The sequence below is a fragment of the Diceros bicornis genome, chromosome 2 (genome assembly GCF_020826845.1).
Source record: "Diceros bicornis minor isolate mBicDic1 chromosome 2, mDicBic1.mat.cur, whole genome shotgun sequence".
In the NCBI taxonomy this organism is placed as follows: Eukaryota; Metazoa; Chordata; class Mammalia; order Perissodactyla; family Rhinocerotidae; genus Diceros; species Diceros bicornis.
In genome coordinates, this window is record NC_080741.1 from 72,147,376 (window position 1) to 72,162,233 (window position 14,858).

Here is a 14,858-nt window from a genome sequence, read left to right on the forward strand (position 1 = left end):
CAGGTGCTGGAATGAATGGATTTGATCTTGTGCTAGCATGACCACTCAGTTCAGGCAGTCAATTGGGTGACCCTATGGAGATAACCTGGGAGAGAAAAGCAGGGAAGCTAGAGCTTCAAGTATGTCTAGGAACACATAAACCATTCAATATTTCCCTTCACAAAGTTTTAGAGATTCAATTTTCGTTTATGTTTTATAGAATATCTGATAAGTTTGACCAAAGAGTGGTCCTCACTAATGAGAGTTTATCTTCCTCTGTGAAGCACTCAACTTCAGGAAAGATGCTCTTGGAACACCAGGGAGGAAGGTGACCCCTTAGATCAGCCCTACCAGACCTAGCGTTCTATAGAATAAGAGCTGTGACAGCTGCATCCCTTCTAACTCCCTCATTTCCATAGAATAGAGGTTGGCAGACTATAGCCCTTGGGCCCCAAACAGCACATGACCTGTTTTTATAAATAAAGTTTTATTGGAACACAGCCACGTTCACTTGTTTACAAAATATCTATGGCTGCTTTCGCTCCACAATTGCAGAGTTGAGTAGTTGCCATGGAGACCATATAGCCTGTAAAGCAGAAAAATTTCTACTGTTTGGCCCTTTGCAGAAATAGTTGGCTGATCACTGCTATAGAGAGTTGGGAATTCCAGTAGTGGCTCTGATCACTGTGCGTGCATTTTTGTTAATCCACCTGTGCAGACTTTTTCTTGACTCTATCAAGATAAGCTTGGGTAAAGCTGACTTAACTGCATTATTTAAATCAATGCATAGAGTAAAATGGGCCAGAAAGTCCAGTTCAGGCAAAAAGGATATACACACTATGATATAATTTATGTAAATAATAAGAAAGCAATTCTCAATACTATATCTTATTTATAGATGTATACGTATTTAGTAAAAGTACAAAAACACGTGCAGGAATGACAACCACCAACTTCAGGGCTGTGGTTACCCATAGGTTTGTACGAGGAGGGCCAAGAAGGATGAGGAAGGGCAGCCTTAGCTTTGTTTATAATTTTTAATTAAGAACAGAAGAGAGTTTTGAAGAAAATAAAACGAAATATTAATATTGGTTACATTTGGCTTTGGACACTTGGGAGTCTCATTATTTTCTACATTTTGTTTCTATATATTTTACAATTAAAAGTAAATACAGAAAGGGAAGGCAGGCAGGCAGTCACTTGGGTATGTCATTTAGCTTCTCTGAGTTTTAGGGAAAAATTTTAGGTAGAAAATTTTCCAGAGTCTTTGGTAAAATCTTCATTCCTTTATTTAAGGAACACGGAGCAACAGGCACCACACCTGCAGAGAAAGAAATCTCATTCAGACACGTTTTGTTCCTATGTATGTATTTAATGCTCAGTATTTCCAATACACACTCACACATACTCTTATAAGTGAATTAATATAGAATGTGAAATTCCACTGCTGTTCCTCAACCCAACCACAAGTATTACTATAAAGAATGCTTGATGCATATCCTTTTATACATTTACAAACAAATGAACATCTGTTTTTTTTTTTAGCCCCATTATCTCAAACTATGTGAATTGTTCTAAGACCTTTGTTTTTCTTGGAGATATTTCTAATTCAGAACATAAAAGTCTGCCTTTTTCCATATAATGATTTAATGACATTTCATAGTATTGTTGTTAGTGCCATCGAGTCAACTCCAACTCCTAGTGACCCTGTGTGCAGCAGAGTGGAACCCTGCCTGGTCTTTCTGTGCCATCCTCTCTCTCACCTTCTGGTGCTATATCAGACAATGCTCTGCTATACTCATAGGGTTTTCATGGCCAAGTTTTTAGGAAGTGGGTAACTAGGTCCTGCTTCCTAGTCTGTCTTAGTCTGGAAGCCCCACTGAAACCTGTCCACCATGGGTGACCCTGCTGATATTTGAAATACCAGTGACATAGCTTTCAGCAGCACAGCGATATGCAGCTGCCACAGTATGACAACCGACAGACGAGTGGCGTGATTCCCTGACTGGGAAATGAACCTGGGCTGCGGCAGTGAGAGTGCTGAATCTTAACCACTAGACCACCAGGGCTGGCTGGATATAGTATGCGTATATCGTATTTCATTTAACCACTTTCCTGTATGAACCATTCTATAATACATGTTATTTCCCCCTTTTTGTGGGTGTCAGCATTCTGCCTTTAGTAGTTGGGTAGGGTTATCCAGTTTGGGTATCTGTCTATGAAGAGTGGAGGGATTTCTTATTCAAAACTTGGTGAAAACTTGTCTATAGCACTAGACCTACATTCTATACTGTGTACTCTATAAATATCTACATATACACAATAAACCACACATGATAAACTAATGAGGTGGAATAGCAACCATTCCTTTATTAACTATTCATTTGTATTAACTAATGTGATTAATTTTGTTAATTATTATTTATACATTTATTTATTTAAGTCTGGTTTTTCACACTTTGACAGTGGTAGGTATATGATTTTGTCTTATTTTATCTTATTTTGGATTGAGATGTTTGAAAACTGCTTTCGTGGAAGATCACAACCTACTGGGGGTCAGAACTGAAAAAAGAATCCTTCACTGTGCAGGCCTGGGACACATTTGTATCATCATTAAAAGTTCTCAGAGATGAAGACTCTGAAATACATTGCTGTCTCATCACTTCACAACTGACATTAGAATTGTGTTGGTTACATAGCAGAAGCAGTTGAAGTTGGATATATATAGTTACAAAATACCTTTCCCTATATTTGCAAGATCTCCTTGTTTTTAGGAGACATTCAAATCCATCTTAATCATCTTTCTATTTCCCAAGAGAGTTCAAAACATTTAGTGACTTCTAACAAGTGTATCTGGAGAAGGTTTGTTTCGTAATGATTATATCATTACTTCTTCACAGTGATAGGTGTGTCTTTTTTGCATCTATGTTGAGGTCGATCCATGACTAAAGAGAAGTTAGGAAATTCACACTTAAACCAGATACAAATGCCCGAAGCTGTTTCCTTTTCTTTGTACAATGAAGCTCCGAGGGCATGAATTTAAAAAACAAAATATCTCCTCCAAATTAATTGAGAATGAGGCTGGATTTAGCTCAATACTGGTTGCCTAGCAACCAAGCTACACATTGGAAAGAGTATGAGGGTACTTTAGCCCCTGGGTACCACTTAAGGCGCTGAGTTTCCTTGAAGGATGTGAAAAACCTCAGTGTTCTTTTGGAAGTTTCTATTTAAAGATGCTATGATCCATACCATATGCTTGGACAGCCTTTCACTTTTTAAATCAGATTCAGCATTGAAATTCAGCTCAGTTGTCACCTCTTCCATGGAGCTTTCCCTGACCATTCCCAAGAAAGCCTAGAATTTGGGCCTTCTCTGGTTCCTCTATGGTCCCTTCATCCTATGCATTTCAGTACCTTTGCACTCATTACAGTGCCCTAGAATCATTACCTTGTTCATTTACTATTTGTGTATCTGTCTGCTCAACTTGATTGTAATTAGGGACTGTCTCTTGTTTTTCTTTGCATCTCCTGTTCATAACCCCGTGTCCTGTACTTTACAGATGCTCTGGCATTGTTTGTTGAATGGATGGATGGAGGAAGAAATGAATGCATAAATAAATGAAAGAGTCAACCAGGCTTCAGTGAAGATATGACCTATATTAACAGATGTATCGACGATTCTATAACATGTGTGAATGTAATGGAATAACTCCAACACATACTGTAGGGAGGGACTTTGTGATAAGCCTGTCCCAAGCCACATTCTAAAGAGTTTATTTGAATTCAGTTGCCTTCCCCCTATTTTCTGTTCTCTGCCCTACTGGCTGCCTAAGCAATTGTGGCTGGTTCTTAAAGTGAGTTCAAATTATCAGCCAATTGGCCCTGACTTCCCATCCCAAGGTAGGCATGTCTGCCTGCTTCTCCTGGCTTATTGGACTTTGCCTGAGGCTTATTGCTCTGTTTATTATTACCCAAGTGCTGCTTCTCCCCTTTCACATCAGTGTGAAGTATTCTTCACCTCAGGTTGGCAGAGGGAAGTTTTCTTGGGGAAACTCTTGATTCCCTGTGGCTATTAACATGTTTATTTATGACTGTAATAACCCTAGAACTCCCCCAGATAATCCTTAGAAAGGACATTTTACATTGGGCTGTTTCCTGAGGTCGGGAGCTATAAAGGGAACTCATTTCTCATATCCAGGTCTTCACATCCGAGGCACTAGAGGGACTCTGTTTTGATCAGGGTTATTGCAGGAATCAGATGGCACACAAATTGTATAGTTTGAGGAGAATTTTAGAAAGGGACTGTTTACAAAGGCATGGTCAGGTGTAGGGAAACCAAGAGAGATTGGGTACTATTCTGGGGCTGAAAATAAGCTAGGTCTGATGGAGAGATGGGAATGAATGGTTATCAAAACTGAGAGAAATAAATTCAGAGACAGAAACTGAGAGCTGCGTGGAGAAGTTTGCCTGAGAGGAGCAGCACCCTTTGTTCAAGTCCGTGGAGACTCTGCAGAGAGGCATCCCAGGGATTAAACGCCCTGCACTCTCCTCCCTTCCTCTGGTCTCCTGCTGATGTGCTTCAGTGGCCAAATCCAAGTGGAAACCAGAAGGCAGAGGAGCCTGAAGAAGTGGCCCACGCTCGCCAGCCTCTTGGGGCACAGAGCAGGGTGGAAAACAATGGAGAGAGGATCTGGCAGGGCAAGTGGTAGATACTCAATACAATCACCCAGAAGGAATCCAGACATAATGGGCCCTGTAAATGGAGGCCATGCTTCATAGAGCTTCACTCTGAAATAATCTGGGGGAAATACTTGAAACTTCCTTTTGAATCTTCAACTTCTTCTGTAAATATTTCTTTATCTTGTTCCTCATTGGCATTAGCCCCTTACTAATTTGCTTACTTAAGGGCTATAACACGCTATAAAAACAAAAAAACACAAACTCTCCGTGTCTTGCTATTACCTCCAGGATAAAGTCCACCTTTAGTGTGGCATTTGAGAATCTTCAAACTCTGGCTCCAACGTTTCACTGTCTGGGTAGCTCTTATTCATCTTTCAATACTTACTAACCTGAAGCTTGACTGGATGCAGGTGAGTGAAATCTATGGTACAGGAGTTTAGGCGAGGAATGGAATTTACTGGATAGATTACTGCTTAGGAAAAGTAGGTCTCTGAGCAGCTTCTGGGATTTCAATACCACGAGGTGGGAAGCTTTCTCTCTGGAACACCAGCGTTGGTGTGACTTAGCTCCCAGTCCCTAGGCTCTGTGTGTTTCAGTTCAAATTCTCTAGAGAGACAATCTGACTGGCCCAGCTCAGATTAGGTGCGCACTGCTGGTCTAATTAGATATGGTCAATAGAAATACAAAGTAGCCATGTTGTACTTCTTGGTGGGTAGTGGTGATGGAGTAGACAGTTCTTAGAGAAGAGAGGACAGATTATGAGTTGGACAGACACCTTTACAGGTTATCTAGTGTAAAGACTTAGCTTAGTTGTGATCTTTTTATTTATTTATTTTATTTTAAAATTTAAAAAAAAATTTTACTGTTATAATGGACATATAACATCATATTAATTTCAGGTATACAACATAAAGAGTCGATATTTGTTTATATTGTGAAATGATCACCACAAGTCTAGTTAACATCTGTTACCCTACATAGTTACAAAATTTTTTCGTGTGTGATGAGAACTTTTTTTTTTTGAGGAAGACTGGCCCTGCGCTAACATCTGTTGCCAATCTTCCTCTTTTTCTTTTTTTTTCTCCCCAAAGCCCCAGTACGTAGCTGTGTATCATAGTTGTAGAGTTGTAGCTCTTCTTTGTGGGACCTGCCTCAGCATGGCTGGATAAGCAGTGAGAACGTCCACGCCCAGGATCCAAACCAGCGACCCCTGGGCCGCTGAGGTGGAATGCATGAACTTAACCACTATGCCACCAGGCCAGCCCTGAGAACTTTTAAGATTTCGTGTCTTAGCAACTCTCAAATATGCAATACAGTATTATTAACTATAGTCACCATGCTGTACATTACAACCCCAGGACTTACTTTCTAGCTGGGAGTTTGTACCTTTTGACCCCCTTCACCCATTTTGCCCACCCCCTACCCACACCTGTGGCAACCACTAATTGTGATCTTTATTTAGTTATTTTTTTGCGAGGAAGATCAGCGCTGAGCTAACATCCCATGCCAATCCTCCTCTTTTTTACTGAGGAAGATTGGCCCTGGGCTAACATCTGTGCCCATCTTCCTCTACTTTTTATATGGGACGCCCCCACAGTGTGGCCTGACAAGCGGTGCATCTGTGCACGCCCGGGATATGAACCTGTGTACTCCGGGCCGCCGAAGCGGAGCTCACGCCCTTAACCGCTACACCACTGGCCGGCCCTTAACTGTGATCTTTTTAAATGCTATCTACTCAGATTCCCCTAGGAGCTTCTGTATCCTTTTCTATTATAATTATTTTTCTAAATATTTATTGGTTGCTCCCCTAAGACGGTGAACTCAAGGAAAGGCACCATGTCTTATTCGTCTTTGTATACCCAGTAGATAGCACAGTGAATACAGAGACACTCGATACTTTTGATTAAGCAAATGAGTGCCCATCATCATGAAGAGATAATGGGCATTGGAATCACAAGGCATGTGCTGAGTTACTTCATTCACTTACTAGATCTATTGGATTAAGCCAACCTCTAAGTTCTTTCAGCCTGGGTTTTTTTTTTTTTTTTTTTTTTTTTTTTTTTTTTTTTTTTTTTTTTTTGTGAGGAGATCAGCCCTGAGCTAACATCCGCCAATCCTCCTCTTTTTTTGCTGAGGAAGACGGCCCTGGGCTAACATCTGTGCCTATCTTCCTCCACTTTATATGGGACGCCGCCACAGCATGGCTTACCAAGCAGTGCGTCGGTGCGCGCCCGGGATCCGAACCAGCGAACCCCGGGCCGCCGCAGCGGAGCGCGCGCACTTAACCGCTTGCGCCACCGGGCCGGCCCCTCAGCCTGGGTTTTTTCATCTCCAATAATAACCACCCTTTAGAGTAATGAGGACCAAATGGGATACTCATGAAGCGAAAACTCATACATGAAGGGTTTAATTGGTTGGAGGCTGTATACTGTTACAGTCAGATAGACCTGCTTTTGAATTATACCATTGCTTCTTGCCTGACATGGAGCAAGTCACTTAACCTTTCTCAGCCTCTGTGAGAGTAAAAATAATACCTACTTTATAAATTTATGATGAAGATTAAACTTGATAATCTACGTGCTGTGCTTGGCACTTGGTGATTGCTCGTATATGTTACCTATTACTATCAAGACTAAATCCTAGGCAATACTAGAAAGGAGATAAAATCTGATTATATGTTCCTTTTAGTTGCCACCCACCTCATCTCCACCCTTATGGCCAGGCTACAGTGTAGCCTCCATGTAATCATCTGTAATGACCTTCCCCTTAAGCAATTCAACTGGAGGATTTTCCTGCTCTCTCCTCCACCCTTATCAAGACGGGTTCCCCTGCTGGTTCTTTTCCTCCTGCAAGGACTAACGGGAAGTAATCTTATAATCAATCCCTGATAATATTGTAAAGGATGCTAATGAAGTCACATCACTTGTCAGATAACCATCACATGCATTTTTCTGGGCATATTTTGGAAATTCAGCATGAACTCAGCAGAGTAGCTTCCTTGGAGAGCTGTGCAGGTGTTGGGCTTGGCTGGTGGGTGAGAGGTTGGGAGGCACGTGTGCCTTTCAGCATTGCACAGATTATAACACGGGGGAGGCCCTTGCTGTATCTCAAGGGGGAATGACCCTGCGTGGAATAGTCTTTCAGACATCGTCTTCCTTATCTAAAGCAAAGAGGATTCTGACATAGCTGAATAGGCACAGAACAAAAAGTCAGGATATTTTCTTTTAAATGACAATACCTTCTACTAACACTATTGATGGCTCCCACTCTCATTGACTTGGTCTTTCCATCTGTGAAATGGGGGCTAATCCCCATCCCACTTTTCTGGTAGGATAATTGTGGAAACCAAAGAAATAGCATATGTGAAACATTTTGTGAAGATCCCTGAAAATCAAGGACATGTCTCTAAAAGTCTGAATTGCATGTGGCTCAAAGCTTGGAAGGGCATTTTTCAGTCTCCAAAAAATTAGTCCTTATATATTTACTCTCCACTTTAAAAGGAGCCTCCAAACCATCATATTCCATTGTGTGTAAGAAACAAACTTTGCAACATGGTTTAGGTTTAAACTGTCAGAAATATTTTTTTAAGTTTGAATCAGGCTTATTGGGATTAGCAAAAGGGAGACATCAACATTAAAGAGCCGCCTCGAAAACTGTTCTGGAGTTTTAATCATGTTGAAGAAAAGGGGTCTTAGTTCCAGATGTTAAAGAAATAATATGAGTTTTACATGTAAGTTTATAGTAAATTCATTTACATCTGAAGTAATTAACACGAGCTACAACTTATGAACTCTCATTCTATCCTAAACTTGCCATTTTTTACAATTTGCCACAATTATCTAAGATCTATTTTACAGACTGATGTCTAAACAGCATGAAGATTTATATTTCAGATGCATTTAAACAGGTTCTGTAATAAAATGTTTTGAGGGTAATTCCTTACTTCTTTGCATTGAAGGGCATAAAAATACCACTGAGGAACTCTTTTATTTAGGATTGAAAACTTTGTTGAGCTTTCTACCTTAGCTGCTTTGTCAGCCAACCAAGGCTCTTCGTGTTTACCAGGTCCCAAATTATGGGTCCTGCGGCTTTTCTATCAGCACAGAGAAGGAATTTAAAACCAGAATAAGCAAAGTACTTTAACATTCTAGAGATTTACTTCATAACTTCCTTTAATTAAAGTCGATTCTCTTATTAAAGAGAAATTCATATTTTTGATCTCACATTTTTTCTCCTTTTTCTCTCGGAGATGGCACTCATAGTATTGTGTTGCCACAGTTGCGAACATAGATGGGTTTCAAATTTACTACTCCATTACTATTTCTCTGAAATCATTCTTTCCTGTGAATACCTAATTCTTAATCTCTCTGTGTTTTAGTTTTCTGATTTGTAAGAGAGATCAACGATCGCAGGGTTGAGAATTCTCGTTTTGAGAATTTGGTGAGTTCAGTAGATGTAAAGGGTTTAGAATGCTGCCTGGCACAGAGTAAGAACTCGATATGTACCCCTACTGCTGTGGTCATTGCTGTCGCCGTTGGTACTCAAGGACTTTCTTGAGTCATATTCTTGAAAAACATGAAGATCGATGGACCACTTTTGTGTCTTTTGCTTTGGTAGAATCCAAAAAGATTAGACCAACTAGTAGGATGATCTCTGAGGAGATAAATATGAGATTTTATTCCAGAAGCTTCAGTCTTTGAGAGTCTTACCCTTAGGAGCAGAATGATGACTATTTGGAATCCTCCAAAGCAACATAATGAGTATTTGCTTTTCTTTTCATTTTTTACAATTTTTTTGAGCCAGAAGCAGCAGTGGATTCTGCTGTCATTCTGATATTCCCTAGCTATTTTTGTGGGCACCTTGCCTGATTTAGTTATGCTTTATAAATTTTAAAATATGATTAGAGTCTCCATACTACTTTATCTCTGAGCTTGAGAAATATAAAAATGAAAAATATAGTGGAAGCCTGTATTCGTTAGGATTAAGTTTAGCTGCATATGAAAGAAACTCAAATAGCAGCGGCTTAACTAAGACAGGAGGTAATTTTTCTCTCTCACATAAAAGATGACCAGTGGTTGGCAGTCCAGGGCTGGTATGGTAACTGCACGATTATCAATGACCCAGGCCTATTCTCTCTTTCTGTTCCTCCATCCTCAGTATGACTTCCATCCTCAAGGTTGCCTCATGGTGGAGAGATAACCATTGTAGCTCCAGTCATCATGTTTGTGTTCCAGGCAGCAGAAAGGAGGAAAGGAGAGAGACAAAAATATGACTTCCCACTGAGTGAGCCCCCTTTAAAGAGCTTTCTGAGAAGCCCCACACTGCAATTTTTGCCTACTATCTCAAGGGAAGATGGGAAATATAGATTTTATCTAGAATTTGCCAAAAAAACTATTCACAACTTGGGGATGTATCCATACCATCTCCATCAGCTGACCACGTGGGAGCTATCCTTGCAGTTGTATTCCATAGTTGGGGGGCAAAGTGGACTACATGAGCTACAGAATCAGACCAATCTGGGTTTGGATCCTGGTCTGCACGTTAGTCTTTGGATGTCCTCAGGCAAGTTAGGGAACTTCCTTGAGCCTTAATTTTATCATCTATCAAACGGCGATAATAATAGAGTCTACTTTATATGGATTAAAGAGATGACAGAAGTACATAAATTTTTATCCAATTAATAATTTCTAAAATGAGTACCAGTAATTTTATTTCTTTTAGTGCCACTTTTGGGTCAAACATTGTGCCAGCTTTTACAAATGCCATATCTTATCCCCATAACAAAATTGCAAAGTATTTTACAGATTAATAAATCAGAAACTCAAAGAGACTAAGTAACTTGACCAAGATTACACAGAACTGAAATATAACCCCTCCTTCCCAATTAAAAACAAAAACAAAAAAGCCCAGATCTTTCTGACTCTAACAATTGCGCTTTTTCTTCCAAATTACTTTGTTTCTTTCAGATCCAGGTTACAATTGGATACACAGGACGTATAGGCTTATGTAATAACAAACTGGGTTCTAATAGCCTTTTACTTTACTGATTGTATTCACTCAGCAAATATCAGGAGGTGTCAGAGATGGTGAATTAGGGCTTTAAGCCCAGACTTTGGACTGGCCGTGTCCTGGGGAAAAAATGGGACCCGGCTACAACAGAAAAATAGGAACGATTTTTCTGCCTAAGGCATAGTTTCAAAGTCTCCTTGCTTCTGGCTCTTTGTCACCTAGTTATATATACAGCCTTTGACTGAAATAACTTGGTTGGGTTGCCAGATGCTATTGTTCTCTGTCTTCTGATGTCAATTCAATTTGAAAAACTGAAATGGGGCATTTTGAGCTGGATTAATACGCTACATTCCTGGGAGGTATATACCATGCCCACATGATTTGCATAGATGGTAAAGGTTGCCATTATAGGCCAAGTCTAGATGCTATCACTGCAACAGAAGGCATGGCTGAATTCACAGGTAGGAGTCAGAGCAGGAAAAGCGATTTCTGAGTTAGAACCTGAAGGATAAAGAGAAATTTGCTAAAGGAAGAGAGGCTGGAAGAGTATTCCAAGCAGAAGGAATAGCATGTGCCTTTGACTCTGAGCTCTGACTTTTGGACGCTCGTTCTTTGATTATTTTTACCCTTACTATCTAACTTTGCCTTGACTCTGTCAGGGCTGGCTTTCAACCTCGCCTTCTGAAAGGCCATCATCAAACATGGATGCCACCACCTTAAACAGCATGCCGTGGGGATTATGTCCACATGAAACCAATGTTAACAAACCATTCTGCAAAATTGTTCTGAAACAGAGGCGGCAGCTAGGCTTCATTTCCTGTGCCAATGCTAAGAGTTTGTTGGTGGCAGCCTGGACAGATCAAAAGGATACTGAAGACTAGTGGAAAGAGTCCCATGGTTAATTAGTGATGCTTCCCTAGGTTCAGAAACAGAGTTCTGACACACACAGGTATTGGCATTCTTGGGTCCAAAACTCTCTTTCCTCTTTTCCATTACATTTGAATGGAATTAGGAAAAATGTCAAAGAAGCAGCAGGGCACAGGCCAGAAAGCACAAATGATAACACCTCCTGTCTCTTGCCTGTAGCATTTCCAACCTCAACACGCCAAGTTTGGCTTTTGGTAATAATAGAAAGATGGCTGCAAGTTCCCTGGGCCGTCTCGATGGTCCCTACATGTGCAAGCTCCTTCAGACACCCAGCTGCTGCTCCTCACATGCCTGCCAACAATCAAGTACTTGCTGTAGGGCTGGCCCTTTTCAGAAATGGCTGGGGAGAGGTGGAAATATTGTCCATGGTCACAGACTTGAGGTTGCTACTGGCCTGCATGGACTTGATCCTCTGACCTCATTCTCATAAAAATTTCCTGCTCACCCACTGAATAACAAGCTGCAGACAACAGTCTCCTTTGCAAAAAAATTATTTCTGAAAATGAAAAAAGAATATTATTATAATTATTTCCCCACTTAAAACTTTTCATTGGTTCCGTTGACTGCTTGCCAACCATCTTTACCCCTTTATCTTGTACTGTACCTTCCAGCTGCATAAACAACTGAATGTTCTTTTACTCTCTGCCTCACTATTTTACTGTCTGTGTCTTTGTCCATTCAGACTCTCCCACCTGGAGCCCTCTTCAGCTCCACTTTGTCTGTGTAGCTACTTCTATTCAAATTCCAGATCTGGCTGGAGCACAACCATCTTTGTGACTCTTGCCCGTCCATCCCACCTGCTTCATCTCTCTCTCTCAGCAGTGCCATTGCTATGCTTTTTATGTCCTTTTATTATTGCACATGTCATATTTATTGTAGATAAGTTATGCCCTACTAGACTGGGATTGGATCTCCTTCATCTTCCGATGGGCGTTTAAGCCAGAGGCTGGTCACCTCAGATGTTGAATTTAACCTAATCATTAAAAAACCCACTAAAACGCACTTTATATCTCCACTTTTTATTGACCTCCGTGTATGTCCGTAGGAGTGAGGAAACTTCTGGCTAACCAAACATAGATATATATGCTCATTTCATTTGTTTATCCTTGAATTCTCCTATTTCATGGATTATGCTCAGGACAAGGAAGATCAGGATTAAAAAGTAGACATTTTGAGTTACTTCAATGCAATTTGGAGAGACAGGAGGTCGTTTATTTTTTTCTTGGATTTTTTACCAAAGAGATTTTATTTTTATTTATCACAACAGGGTTCCAGGCAACATCTTGCCTAGTCATGTTAATTGAATTATTCAGATTGCTTATGAGTTAATATTGTCTAGCCTCATGTTTCCAGCTCATTAAATAATAACCAAAACTCCAAGTAATTAAGGCATTTAGAAAATGCTGTTAACTGCCACTGAATTTTGTCTCCCTCCTAGTCTCATTGAATATTGGGTAGAAAACACTTAACCCTTGGCTCATGTCACCCTCTTCGAGTGTGGCCATCATCCTTCTGGATTCTTCCCAAATACACTGGCCTAGTTTACTACACTGTGGGTTTTTGAAGCCTTTTTCCCCATTAACTGTTGTGCTGTTTGGAACCACGTTGTCAGTCAAAGAAGAAGGAGAAAGATTGTGAGCTCTCACTTGTCCAAACATGCTTAATTGTTTGCTTGCTTTCTCGAAGTTTGGTAAAGACCAGTGTTGGTGTATCCCAAGTGCCCCAGACCCCATCAGCCTCTGTGAGAGAATAAATTAAACTCCTTTTTCAAAAAAATCCAAGATTAAAAAGTGAGCCCCCATTATGTTTGACTGCAGAAAGCTCTGTCTTTAGAAGACTTGATTCCTCAAGTGTCTCTAGACATCCGCCAAGAATGCTTAAATATTCCGCAAGTTCATCCCATTGGCTCCCCTTGCCAACTGGCTGGCTCTAGATTGCTGCTCTCCTCTTCTGCTGGTTGCATCTTACCGTCTCAGAAGGGTCCACTCAGTCTTGGGCTCCTTCTGTAACTATGCATGAGCCTGGGCACAGCCTCTTTCTTTAACTCACCGTCGAGATATCTAATGCAGGACAATGAAGGCTTTCAAATAGTGGAAGACTATTGCAGCACGAAGATTGGACATGGATACCAGATGCAGCAGATCTCAGGGTCTGTAGGCCAAGGCTCCCTCCGGAAGACCGACTGGGGAGGTCTGTTATGAGTTGAATTGTATACCCAAAAAGGTATGTTGAAGTCCTAACCTCCAGTACCTCAGAATGTGACTTTCTGTGAAAATAGGATCTTATAGATGTAATTAGTTGAGGTGAGGTGGTGTTGGAGTGGTGTGGGATCCTTAATGCATCATGAAGGGTGCCCTTATAAGAGACACAGAGAGAAGAATGCCATGTGAAGACAAAGACATAGAGAGGAGAATGCCATGTGAAGACCAAAGCACAGATTACAGTGATGCAGCTACAAGCCAAGGAACACCACGGACTGACAGCCACCATCAGAAGCTAGGAAGAGGCCGGGAAACAGTCTCCCCTACAAGTTTTCAGAGGAAGCACAGCCCTGCCAACACTTTGATTTTGGACTTCTGGCTCCAGAATTGTGAGACAATAAATTGATGTTGTTTTAAGCCACCTAGTTTGTGGTGCTCTGTTACAGCATCTCTAGGAAACTAATACAGGTTCCCTCTTGCTAGCTCCCAGCCAGCTGTCACATTGCAGAATCTAGCTCACCTCTGCAAATCAGGGTATCCTTGAGCTGCTCCTGCCCGTCTAACGTCCCAGACCAAATTCTGAGGTCCTCCCCATCTAACTCCACATCTCCTCTGTCCTAGGGTGACTGGTAGTTGGCATGTCCATTTTCTTTCATGAAAACAAACAAAGCTTTGGTTGGCTTTCCCCCAGGAGTCCCTTTGTGACGACCACCACCTATAGAAGGCAATAGACGATAGCACAGCAGTTGAGGTGGATTTTGCCATTACTGATCCAGTTCCTTTTAAAGTCCCCTCTGGCTAATTTGCTGACACAATCCTTCTGTCATTCTTCCTTTTCACTGATTTTTGCATAAAGAGGAATATACATATCTTCCAAGAATAGACACTCATTTTTAGGGACAATGCACAAATTAGGAATTAAATGTGTCCCAAGAGAAAGCATAATCTGTAAAATGTTCACACAATGATATCAACAATTTTACAATCTATTTTAGAGCAGCTTAGATTGTCTTTGCCTTCTATCTATTCATTCTAAACTCTGTTTCACCTTTGCATAACTCGA

At 40.8% G+C, this 14,858-nt stretch overlaps 1 long non-coding RNA gene across 12 annotated transcripts in view; it reads left to right on the plus strand.

Annotated features, from left to right (window-relative positions):
• Positions 1-14,514, plus strand: part of LOC131418712 (uncharacterized) — a 227,384-nt gene extending 212,870 nt beyond the window's left edge. For 9 of the 12 annotated variants that reach the window (XR_009222971.1, XR_009222975.1, XR_009222973.1 and 6 more), the window contains one exon: positions 3,539-5,469. This is a non-coding gene — a long non-coding RNA (uncharacterized LOC131418712). Of the gene's footprint in view, positions 1-3,538; positions 5,470-7,429 lie in introns of those variants that run through there. The other 3 variants (XR_009222986.1, XR_009222987.1, XR_009222981.1) reach the window with 3 other exon arrangements.
• The last annotated feature ends 344 nt before the right edge of the window (positions 14,515-14,858 follow it).